The sequence below is a fragment of the Lipotes vexillifer genome, unplaced genomic scaffold (assembly GCF_000442215.2).
Source record: "Lipotes vexillifer unplaced genomic scaffold, Lipotes_vexillifer_v1.1 scaffold3, whole genome shotgun sequence".
NCBI classification, from domain to species: Eukaryota; Metazoa; Chordata; class Mammalia; order Artiodactyla; family Lipotidae; genus Lipotes; species Lipotes vexillifer.
Genome location: NW_006783631.1, coordinates 4,274,754 through 4,285,240, shown reverse-complemented (window position 1 = coordinate 4,285,240; position 10,487 = coordinate 4,274,754). Strand labels below are relative to the sequence as shown.

Below are 10,487 nucleotides of genomic sequence, written 5' to 3'. Positions count from 1 at the left end.
TAGGGAAAGGCAGTGCAGCCAAGTTCATGAGAGAAGATGGTGCTAGGGAAGGTAGGTAGCTAAATCATGCATGAGCAAAGGCAAATTTGGGGAATTCGTAAAATCAAAATACATTTGAGCATATTAGTTTAGTGACAGTGAACAGACTAATATTGTGCATGCTATCATTTACTTAAAAATTAGATGAAGCAATAAGGAAAACTAGAAAACATGGCCTGAATATGAGTAATTATCTGAAAAGAAGAGAAGGGACCTGAATTACTGCAGGCCCCTGAAAGCAAGAGAATTTCATCCAGGAATGGGAAACTCTAAATAAATAAGACTAGGTAGGAAATACCAATACAAACCTTCCAAATAACTTAAAAATTTGCTGATTTTTTTTTTTTGGTCGTGCCTTGTGGCTTGTGGGATCATAGTTCCCTGACCAGGGATCGAACCCGGGCCCCCTGCAGTGGAAGTGCAGAGTCATAACCACTGGACTGCCAGGGAATTCCCTAAAAATTTGCTGATTTCTTAAGGCATCGTTTAACTTTTTAAACTGCAAGCTGGCAGACTGACAGACTCCACCTCTCTTTCAAGTACTACATGGTATAATTAATGTGGCAAAAACAAAAATAGAAGGAACACAATCGTGTCATTCAAGTCAAAGTTTCCCATGAATGCCAACCTGAAATGTACAATAGATAGTTGGAATTATTTTATCCTTATTATAAGTGAACAAGTAAGATGGGGCTGGTTATTTTTACTAAAGCAGACATAGTAGGGCAGTTTCATTTATACATTCTGATCAAGCTAATGTATTCTTTTCTCACTTTGCTGTCTGGCTGTGAAGTGTGCATGTGTGTGTGTACGTGATGATCCACCCAGCAAAATGTACCCATCTTTGGAAATATTATCTGTAAAACTCTAAATGACTTGCTAAAATGGTAATATTTAGAGTTGCTTAAAATTATGAGAATAAATAAACCCTGTCCAAATGGGAACTAGTCTAAATCATCATTCTAGTTCTGAGAATCTGATGATGTCATAATGGTGAGTTTCAAGGCTGTGTTTATTTGGTTTAGGCTCAAGAACATTTCCCTTATTCCTCCTCATCTTGCTTTGACCCACCCATACCTGCTAAGTGCCCTGCTTTTTTTACAAAATTCATTTATTATCAATTTATTTATTTTTGGCTGCGTTGGGTCTTCGTTGCTGCGCATGGGCTTTTCTCTAGTTGTGGCGAGCGGGGGCTTCTCTTGTTGCGGAGCACGGGCTCTAGGCACACGGGCTCAGCAGTTGTGGCTCACGGGCTCTAGAGCGCAGGCTCAGTAGTTGTGGTACACTGGCTTAGTTTTTCCACGGCATGTGGGATCTTCCCGGACCAGGGCTCGAATCCATGTCCCCTGCATTGGCAGAAGGATTCTTAACCACTGTGCCACCAGGGAAGTCCAGTGCCCTGCTTTTTGTTTCATCATTGTAATAACTGTATAGTCTAGTGATTTTTGTTTTCCATACTAATCTGACTTCCTTGAGTGTAAAAATTGTATCTTTCCAGCTATGCTTACCCGGGGGGGCACGTGAGGTTCTGGCTAAGGACAGGGTATTGGATGATGTATAAATGAAAGCAGATTGCCCCTTCACTGGATTGTGAATGCCTCTACATGGTTCTTTGCATTTGGGTGGGTAGATTGGGCACTGGCACAATAGTCGATCTGTAAACTGCATGGATGGCAGTTCAGAAGGAAATCCTAAAACTAAAACTCTGTGTCGGGTTACTTTTTGGAATTTGCCCTTTGTCCCTACAAAGGTGTGAGGAATGATCTTCAAAAAGCCTAAACAGATCCAGGTTTTGACACACTGGGTGACAGGGAATGTTCAAAGGACTATTCGATCAGTTGTTTTGCATCAGAGCTGCCCATAGGACCACCTGGATTTGTCATGCTTGTCAGGATTAGAACACCGACTTTCATCCTGCCTTTGTGACTGAGAAGTGGGTTTTTATTTTATTTTGCTTTGTTTTGTGGCTGTGTCACACATTTTGCAGGATCTTAGTTCCCCCACCAGGGATCGAACCTGGGCCCCTGCAGTGAAAGCGCCAAGTCCTAACCTCTGGAACGCCAGGGAATTCCCAGAGAAGTGGGCTTTTGTAATATCAACTGCACTAGTTGTGACAACTTTGGAAACTAGAAGTATCCTCTCCATTAAAGATGAAGTGACTTTGGTGCTTGGGACTAGGCTACGTGACTTGTCTGGCTCACACAGTGAGTTGACAGCTATGAGGGCACCCCTGATTCTACTAGTTCTCCAGTAACTGCCACTATGTGTTTCAAGAGGGGACACTGGCAGCAGAACACATTGCCAGGTGAGGAAACCCATGAGAGGTAAGCCAGACACCAGCATTGCCTCCTTTAGTGGGTGATGCTTTACTGGTAAGTCAAGTAATGAGCGTAATTGCACCCCAGGGAGGGGTTACCAACATGATTGAGCAAAGTTGTTTCTACTCTCCTGTTTTCATCCCTACAAAAGACACACCCCGCCTTTGCCTACACATTTCTATAAAACACAGCACTTCTCTAGCAAAGAGACTACTCTTCCCCAAGTAGTGCAAATCCAGATTCTGTATGGGATATGACACCCGTATGGATAGTATATATTGCTGCTCTTCTTCCTGAATTTTAATTTCTTTTTCACTGAGATTATTGAAGAAGATTAAGTAAAGCTATCTAATTAGATGTAAGTAGCTATTACTAAAGTATTTAGGCTAACCTAGGCTGGAAGATACTGCCTAACTGAGTCATAGGAAAGAGAAAGAAATCTTCTCACGCAGAGTTTAGTGATTTCTGTTTGTTAGGGCATGCTATCAAATCCTTTAAGAATGACTTTCTAAAATTTACAAAAATACATGTTTATACAATAAAATGAAGAATACAGTCATATGTTTAAAAAAGCGACCAGTAATTTTACTGCCCAGAGATAATCACTTGCTAATATTTTGATGTGTTTGCTTGCAGAAAGTTTTCCATGCCCAAGCTGAACTGCCTACGTGTGCTGATGTCTAGGCACCTATCAACCAGTTGCTAAGTAAAACATACCAGAAAGCAGATAAAAACAGGTAGGGCTGAAGGTATTAATAAAAACGTCATCCTCAAAACTGTGGGGAAAAAAATCAAGAAAAGACTTGCAGTCATACAGCTTGTAGGGCTTCAGAGACCACTAGTGCAATCTTTTCCTCTGTGATGGGACCCTGAGAGAGAGTGCGACCAGCTGAGAGCCAGAACTAAAATCCAGGAGCCGAGGCTTTCGGCATCATCTCCCTGTTCTCACAACGTTTATAACCAACTTTGTTAGGTACAGGACTGGATTTAATGATTGATGAACTCCGGCTCACCAGTTGTGGCACGCGGGATCTTCCGTTGTGGTGCACGGGCTTAGTTGCCTGGTAGCATGTGGGATCTTAGTTCATGGACCAGGATTCAAACCGGGGTCCCCTGCATTACAAGATGGATTCTTAACCACTGGACCACCAGGGAAGTCCCAATGTACACTGGCTTTTTGTTTTGTTGGCTGCACTGAGCGGCATGCGGGATCTTAGTTCCCCAGCCAAGGATCGAACCCAGGCCCCCTGCAGTGGAAGCACAGAGTCTTAACCACTGGACAGCCAGGGAAGTCCCTGAAGTCTGGCTTTGAAATGAACATGCTTGGTATGAAAGGGAAAGAATAATATAATGTCAGCAGATCCTTTTTAACCCACCCAAATGATATTTGGTAGAGATTAAGTCCACTACTTAAGTGTTTAGTCAGAGAATGTGAGAATAGCAAGAAACTTGAGCGGTCCTATACAGTTTATGGCCCCATTATATAGATAGGAAAACTGAGGCCCGAAGAGGTAAGATGATTTGCTAAGGAAGCTCAGCCAGTTTGTGGCAGAGCTGGGAGTAGATCTCATCTCCTGACTCCAAGGTTCTAAAAACAGTGTAGAATGTTGTGCTCATGAACATCAAAAGAGAACTTACAAATGATCCCACATACTCTGGATCAACAGGTGCTCCCTTATTTTGCCTTCCTTACTCTGTCTTCAACCGGACTATTCCAAATGTGATAATGAACCTAGGCAATGATCACCCATGACTGCCAACGTCACAAAAAGAGACTATTAGCAGTGATGTGCCTTATGATTTGGATGTACGAAGTAGCTGCCAAGAAATTCAAATCTGAATCAGAATAAAGCATAGGGGACTTCCCTGGTGGTCCAGTGGTTAAGACTCTGCGCTCCCAAAGCAGGGGACCTGGTTTCAATCCTTGGTTGGGGAACAAGATCCCACAGGCCGCAACTAAGACCTGGAGCAGCCAAATAAATAAATAAATATTAAAATAAAAAAGAATAAAGCATACATCACTGTCAAATATCTAGGAGGTAGAATAATATGTTACAGACTTCCAGGAATATAATCAGAAAAATCTAGAATGTGGGAAACCAACAGGACAAATAACTTGGCTTCTTCAGTAAATAAGTACCAAGAAAAAGTAAGATTGAGGGAGGGAAATCTACATATTAAAAAGACCTGAGAGGGACTTCCCTGGTGGTCCAGGGAAGTGGGTAAGTGGGTAAGACTGCGCGCCCAAATGCAGGCGGCCCAGGTTCCATCCCTTGTCGGGGAACTAGATCCCGCATGCATGCTGCAACTAAGAGTTCACATGCCCCAACTAAAGATCCTGCATGCTGCAACTAAGACCAATAAATAAATAAATAAATATTAAAAAAATAAAAAAGACCTGAGAAGACAAATAAGTCAAATGCAATGTATTGGCATTGTTTTTGGATCCTGATTTGAACAAACTGTTTAAAAAAAAAAAAAAAGACACAGGTACATTAATACCAACCTTACAGAAATAAAAAGGATCATAAGGGAACTTTATGAACAACTGAATGCCAACAAATTAGATAATTTAGATGAGATAGATACATTCCTAGAAGGACACAAACTATTGAAATTGAAATATAAGAGGAAATAGAAAATCTGAACAGACATAACAAGTAAAGAGATTGAATTAGTAATAAAATAACAAAACAAAACTCCTGCAAAGAAAAGCTAAGGCCCAAACAGCTTCACTAGTGAATTTTATGAAACATTTAAAAAAGAATAAATAGCAATATTTTATAAACTCTTCTAAAAAAAAAGGAGGGAATACTTTCCAGCTCAACTCATTCTGTGTGGCCAGTATTACGCTGGTACCAAAAACAAAGTCATCACAAGAAAATTAGAGACCAATACGTCTTATGACTATAGATGCAAAAGCCTTCAACAACATATTAGCAAATAAAAATTCAGCAACATATTAAAAGGATTACATACCATGACCAAGTGGGATTTATCCCAGGAATTTATCCTAGGTTGTTTTGACATTTGAAAATCAATGTAATACACAATACTTAATAAAAGACAAAAACCACATGATCATCAAAATAGACACAGAAAATGGACTTGTTAAGATCCAAAAGTCTTTAAGGATAATGATAAAATACTTGACAAACTAGGAAGAAAAGAGACCATCCTCAATCTGATAATGGCCATATATGAAAAACCCACAGCTAACATCATATTTAATAGTGAAAGACTGAATGTTTTCCCCCTAGGATCGTGAATAAGACAAGGATGTCCACTCTCACCACTTCTGTTCAACATTGTACCAGAGGTTCTAGCTGGAAAATTAGACAAGAAAGTGAAATAAAAGGGATCCAGTTTGGAAAGGAAGAATCAGAAAGAATCCCTATTTGCAGATGACATGATTTTGTATACAGAAAATGCCAAGGAAGCCACTGCAAAACTAATAAATGAGTTCAGCAAGGTTGCAGGATACAAGATCGATATGCAAAAGTTAACTATATTTCTATACACTTGCAATGAACATTCTGAAAATGAAATTAAGAAAACAATTCCATTTATAATAGCATCAAAAAATACAGGAATAGATATTCTGCAAATGAATTGCAGAAGTTGTACTATGAAAACCACACATGGATGAAAGTAATAAAAATGGTCTAAATAAATGGAAAGATATTCCATGCTCATGAATCAGAAGACTCAATATTAAGTGGCAATACTCTCCAAACTGCTCTACAGAGTCAATGCAATTCTTACCAAAATTATGACTGCCTTTTTTTTTTCAGAAATGGACAGGCTGATAGCAAAATTCATATGGAAAATCAAGGAACCCCAAATAGCCAAAACAATCCAAAGAAAAATAAAGTTGAAGGGCTTACATTGCCCAATTTCAAAAAATTACTACAAACCTACAGTAATCAAAACAGTGTAATACTGGCATAAGAATACACATGTCAGTGGAATAGAATTTACAGTCCAGAAATAAACCCACACATTTATGGCCAACTGGTTTTTGATAAGGGTGCCAAGACAATTCAATGGAGGAAGAATAGGTTTTTTAACAAATGGTGCTGGGACAACTGAATAGGTACATGCAAAAGAATGAAGTTGGACCCCTGCTTTATACCATATATAAAAATTGACTCAAAATGGGTCAACGCCTAAATGTAAGAGCCCAAAGTGTAAGACTCTAGGAAGAAAATGTAGGATTATACAATGGTTTCTTAGATACCAAATACAAAGTGACAAAGAAAAAAAATAGATAAATTGGACATCAAAATTAAAAACTTTTGTGCTTTGAAGGGCATTATCAAGAAAGTGAAAAGGCGACCCACTGAATGGGAGAAAATATTTGCAAATCATATATATGATAAAGGACTTAAATTGAGAATATATAAAGAACTTTTACAACTCAATAATAAAAAAGACAACACGGACATTCCCTGGTCGTCCAGTGGTTAGGACTCCGCACTGCCACTGCAGGGGGCCCGGGTTCAATCCCTGACTGGGGAACTAGTATTCCGCAAGCTGCCTGGCCAAAAAAAAGACAACACAATTAAAAAATGGACAAAGATCTGAATAGATATTTCTCTGATGAGAGATCCAAGTTGGCAAATAAGCATATGAAAAGATACTTGACATCACTAGTCATTAGGTAAATGAAAATCAAAACCACAGTGGGGGACTTCCCTGGCGGTCCAGTGGTTAAGACGCTGAGCTTCCTGTGCAGGGGGCATGAGTTCGATCACTGGTTGGGAAACATTTAATTTTTTATTGAAGTATAGTTGATTTACAACATTGTGTTAGTTTCTAGTGTACAGCAAAGTGATTTAGTTTTATATATATTCTTTTCCATTATGGTTTATTACAGGATACTGAATATAGTTCCCTGTGCTATACAATAGGACCATGCTGTTTTTATATTTTATATACAGTAGTTTGTATCTGATAATCTTAAACTTCTAATTTATCCCTCCCCAACTCCCTTTTCCCTTTGGTAACCATAAGTTTGTTTTCTATGTCTGTGAGTCTGTTTCTGTTTTGTAAGTAAGTTCATTTGTATCATATTTTAGATTCCACATATAAGTGATATCATATGTGATTTGTCTTTCTCTGTCTGACTTGCTTTACTTAGTATGAGACTGTCTAGGTCCATCCCATCCATGTTGCTGCAAATGGAATTATTTCATTTTTTTTTCATTCTTTTTTATGGCTGAGTATTATTCCATTGTATATATGTACCATATTGTCTTTATCTATTCATCTGTTGATGGACATTTAGGTTGCTTCCATGTCTTGGCTATTGTAAATAGTGCTGCAATGAACATTGGGGTGAAAGTATCTTTTTTTTTTTTTTGCGGTACGTGGGCCTCTCACTTCTGTGGCCTCTCCTGTTGCAGAGCACAGGCTCCGGATGCGCAGTCTCAGCGGCCATGGCTCACGGGCCCAGCCACTCCACGCCATGTGGGATCTTCCCGGACTGGGGCACGAACCCATGTCCCCTGCATCGGCAAGTGGACTCTCAACCACTGCGCCACCAGGGAAGCCCGAAAGTATATTTTTGAATTAGAGTTTTCTCCAGGTATATGCCCAGGAGTGGGATTGCTGAGTCATATGGTAGTTCTATTTTTAGTTTTCTGAGGAACCTCCATACTGTTCTCCATAGTGGCTGCACCAATTTACATTCCCACCAACAGTGTAGGAGGGTTCCCTTTTCTCCATACCCTCTCCAGCATTTATTATTTGTAGACTTTTTATGACGACCATTCTGATCAGTGTGAGGTGATACCTCATTGTAGTTTTGATTTCCATTTCTCTAATAATTAGTGATATTGAGCATCTTATCATGTACCTCTTGGCCATCTGTATGTCTTCTTTGGAGAAATGTCTATTTAGGTCTTCTGCTCATTTATTGAATGGGTTGTTTGTTATTGAGTTGTATAAGCTGTTTGTATATTTTGGAAATTAAGCCCTTGTCGGCCGCATGGTTTGCAAATATTTTCTCCCACTCCATAGGTTGTCTTCTTGTTTTGTTTATGGTTTCCTTTGCTGTGCAAAAAGCTTTTACATTTGATTAGGTCCCGTTTGCTTATTTTTGCTTTTATTTCTGTTGCTTTGGGAGACTGACCTAAGAAAACATTGCTACAATTTATGTCATGTCCACACAAAATCTTGTAATAGAATGTTCAGAATGCCATTATGTATAATAGCCAAAAAAGTGGTTTGAAACAACTTAATGTCCATCAGCTAATGAATGGATAAACAAAATGTGGCATATATATATGTATATAATGGAATTTTGACGATAAAAAGGAATGAAGTAATGTTACATGCTACAGTATAGATGAACCTTCAAAATATGCTTAAGCAAAAGAAGCCAGTCATATATTGCATGATTCCATTTACATAAAATGTTCAGAATAGGCCAATCTATAGATAAAAAGTTGATTAGTGGTTGCCTAGGGCTGGGTAGTGACTACTAATGAGCATAGGGTTTCTTTTTGGAGTGATGAAAATGTTCTAAACTGTACTGTGGTGATGATTGTGCAACGCTTTGAATGCATTACTTTAAATGGGTGAACTGTATGGTATATTAATTATACCTCAATCCATCTGGTAGCAAACAAATATGAGATAATTAGGGAAATTTGAAGATTGACAGGGTAGTGATAATACTAGTTATTACAGTTGAACTGCGTGGGTCCATTTACACATGGCTTTTTTTCGGTAAATACATATAGTAGTATATGATCTGAGGTTGGTTAAATCCACAGATGTGGAACCTTGGATTCAGAGGGCTGACTGTGGGACTTGAGCACATGTGAATTTTGGTATCTGCTGCAGGTTCTGGAACCAATCCCCCATGGATACCGAGGGACAAGTGTACTGTTAATTTTTCAAGTGTGATAATGGCCTTGAGGTTATATTTATTAAAAAATATTATCTTTTAGAAATACTAAAATATTTGTGGATGTAAATAATTAGAAACTACTCTTTTGACCCTACCTATTGCTTGAAGTTTTACCCCACTTTTCTGCCCCCCACCCTTGAACCAAACTCCTCCTCCAAATTACCTATCGCCCCCTCTCTCCACGTCTGTTCCTACCATTGTCTTTTTATTTATTTATTTATTTTTGGCTGTGTTGGGACTTCGTTGCAGTGCCGGGCTTTCTCTAGTTGTGGTGAGCGGAGCCTACTCTTCGTTGTGGTGTGCGGGCTTCTCAATGTGGTGGCTTCTCTTGTTGCAGAGCACGGGCTCTAGGCATGTAGGCTTCAACAGTTGTGGCTCGGGCTTCCCTGGTGGCACAGTGGTTGAGAGTCCGCCTGCTGATGCAGGGGACATGGGTTCGTGCCCCGATCCGGGAAGATCCCACATGGCGCGGAGCGGCTGGGCCTGTGAGCCATGACCGCTGAGCCTGCGCGTCCTGAGCCTGTGCTCCGCAACGGGAGAGGCCACAGCAGTGAGAGGCCTGCGTACCACACACACAAGAAATAGTTGTGGCTCTTGGGCTCTAGATCGCAGGCTCAGTAGTTGTGGCTCACAGGCTTAGTTGCTCCATGGCATGTGGGATCTTCCTGGACCAGGACTCGAACCCGTGTCCCCTACATTGGCAGGCAGATTCTTAACCCCTGTGCCACCAGGGAAGGCCCTCTACCACTGTCTTTTGAACCAATTCTAATCGGGCTTTCACCGTCACCACTCGAGTTACAGCCAACAGTCCATGAGTAGAGTTGGCCCTCTGTATTCTCGGGTATTGCATCCACAGATTCAACCAACCAGGGATCAGAAATATTAAAAAAAAAATTACAGGAAGTTCCAAAAAGCAAAACTTCAATTTGCCATGTTCTGGCAACCATTTCCATAGCATTTACATTGTATTAGGTGATATAAGTGATCTAGAGATGATTTAAAGTATACGGGAGAATGTGCATAGGTTATGTGCAAATACTATGCCATTTTATATGAGACTGGAGCATCCCTGAATTTGGTATCCGAGCGGGTCCTGGCACCAATCCCCTCTCCGGGGGGGTGGGGGGGTCACTGTAATTGACTTGGTGGCTCTTATTTCAGTTGCTGCTTTCTATTTCCTTTCCTAGTTTCATTACCATCTCTATCCCTAC

General features: G+C 40.1%; 1 non-coding gene across 1 annotated transcript; it reads right to left on the bottom strand.

The window, feature by feature from the left end:
• Nucleotides 1–416: 416 nt before the first annotated feature.
• TRNAG-UCC (transfer RNA glycine (anticodon UCC)) lies at nt 417–489 on the bottom strand. The gene has a single exon. It is a non-coding gene; the product is annotated as a tRNA-Gly (tRNA).
• Nucleotides 490–10,487: the final 9,998 nt, after the last annotated feature.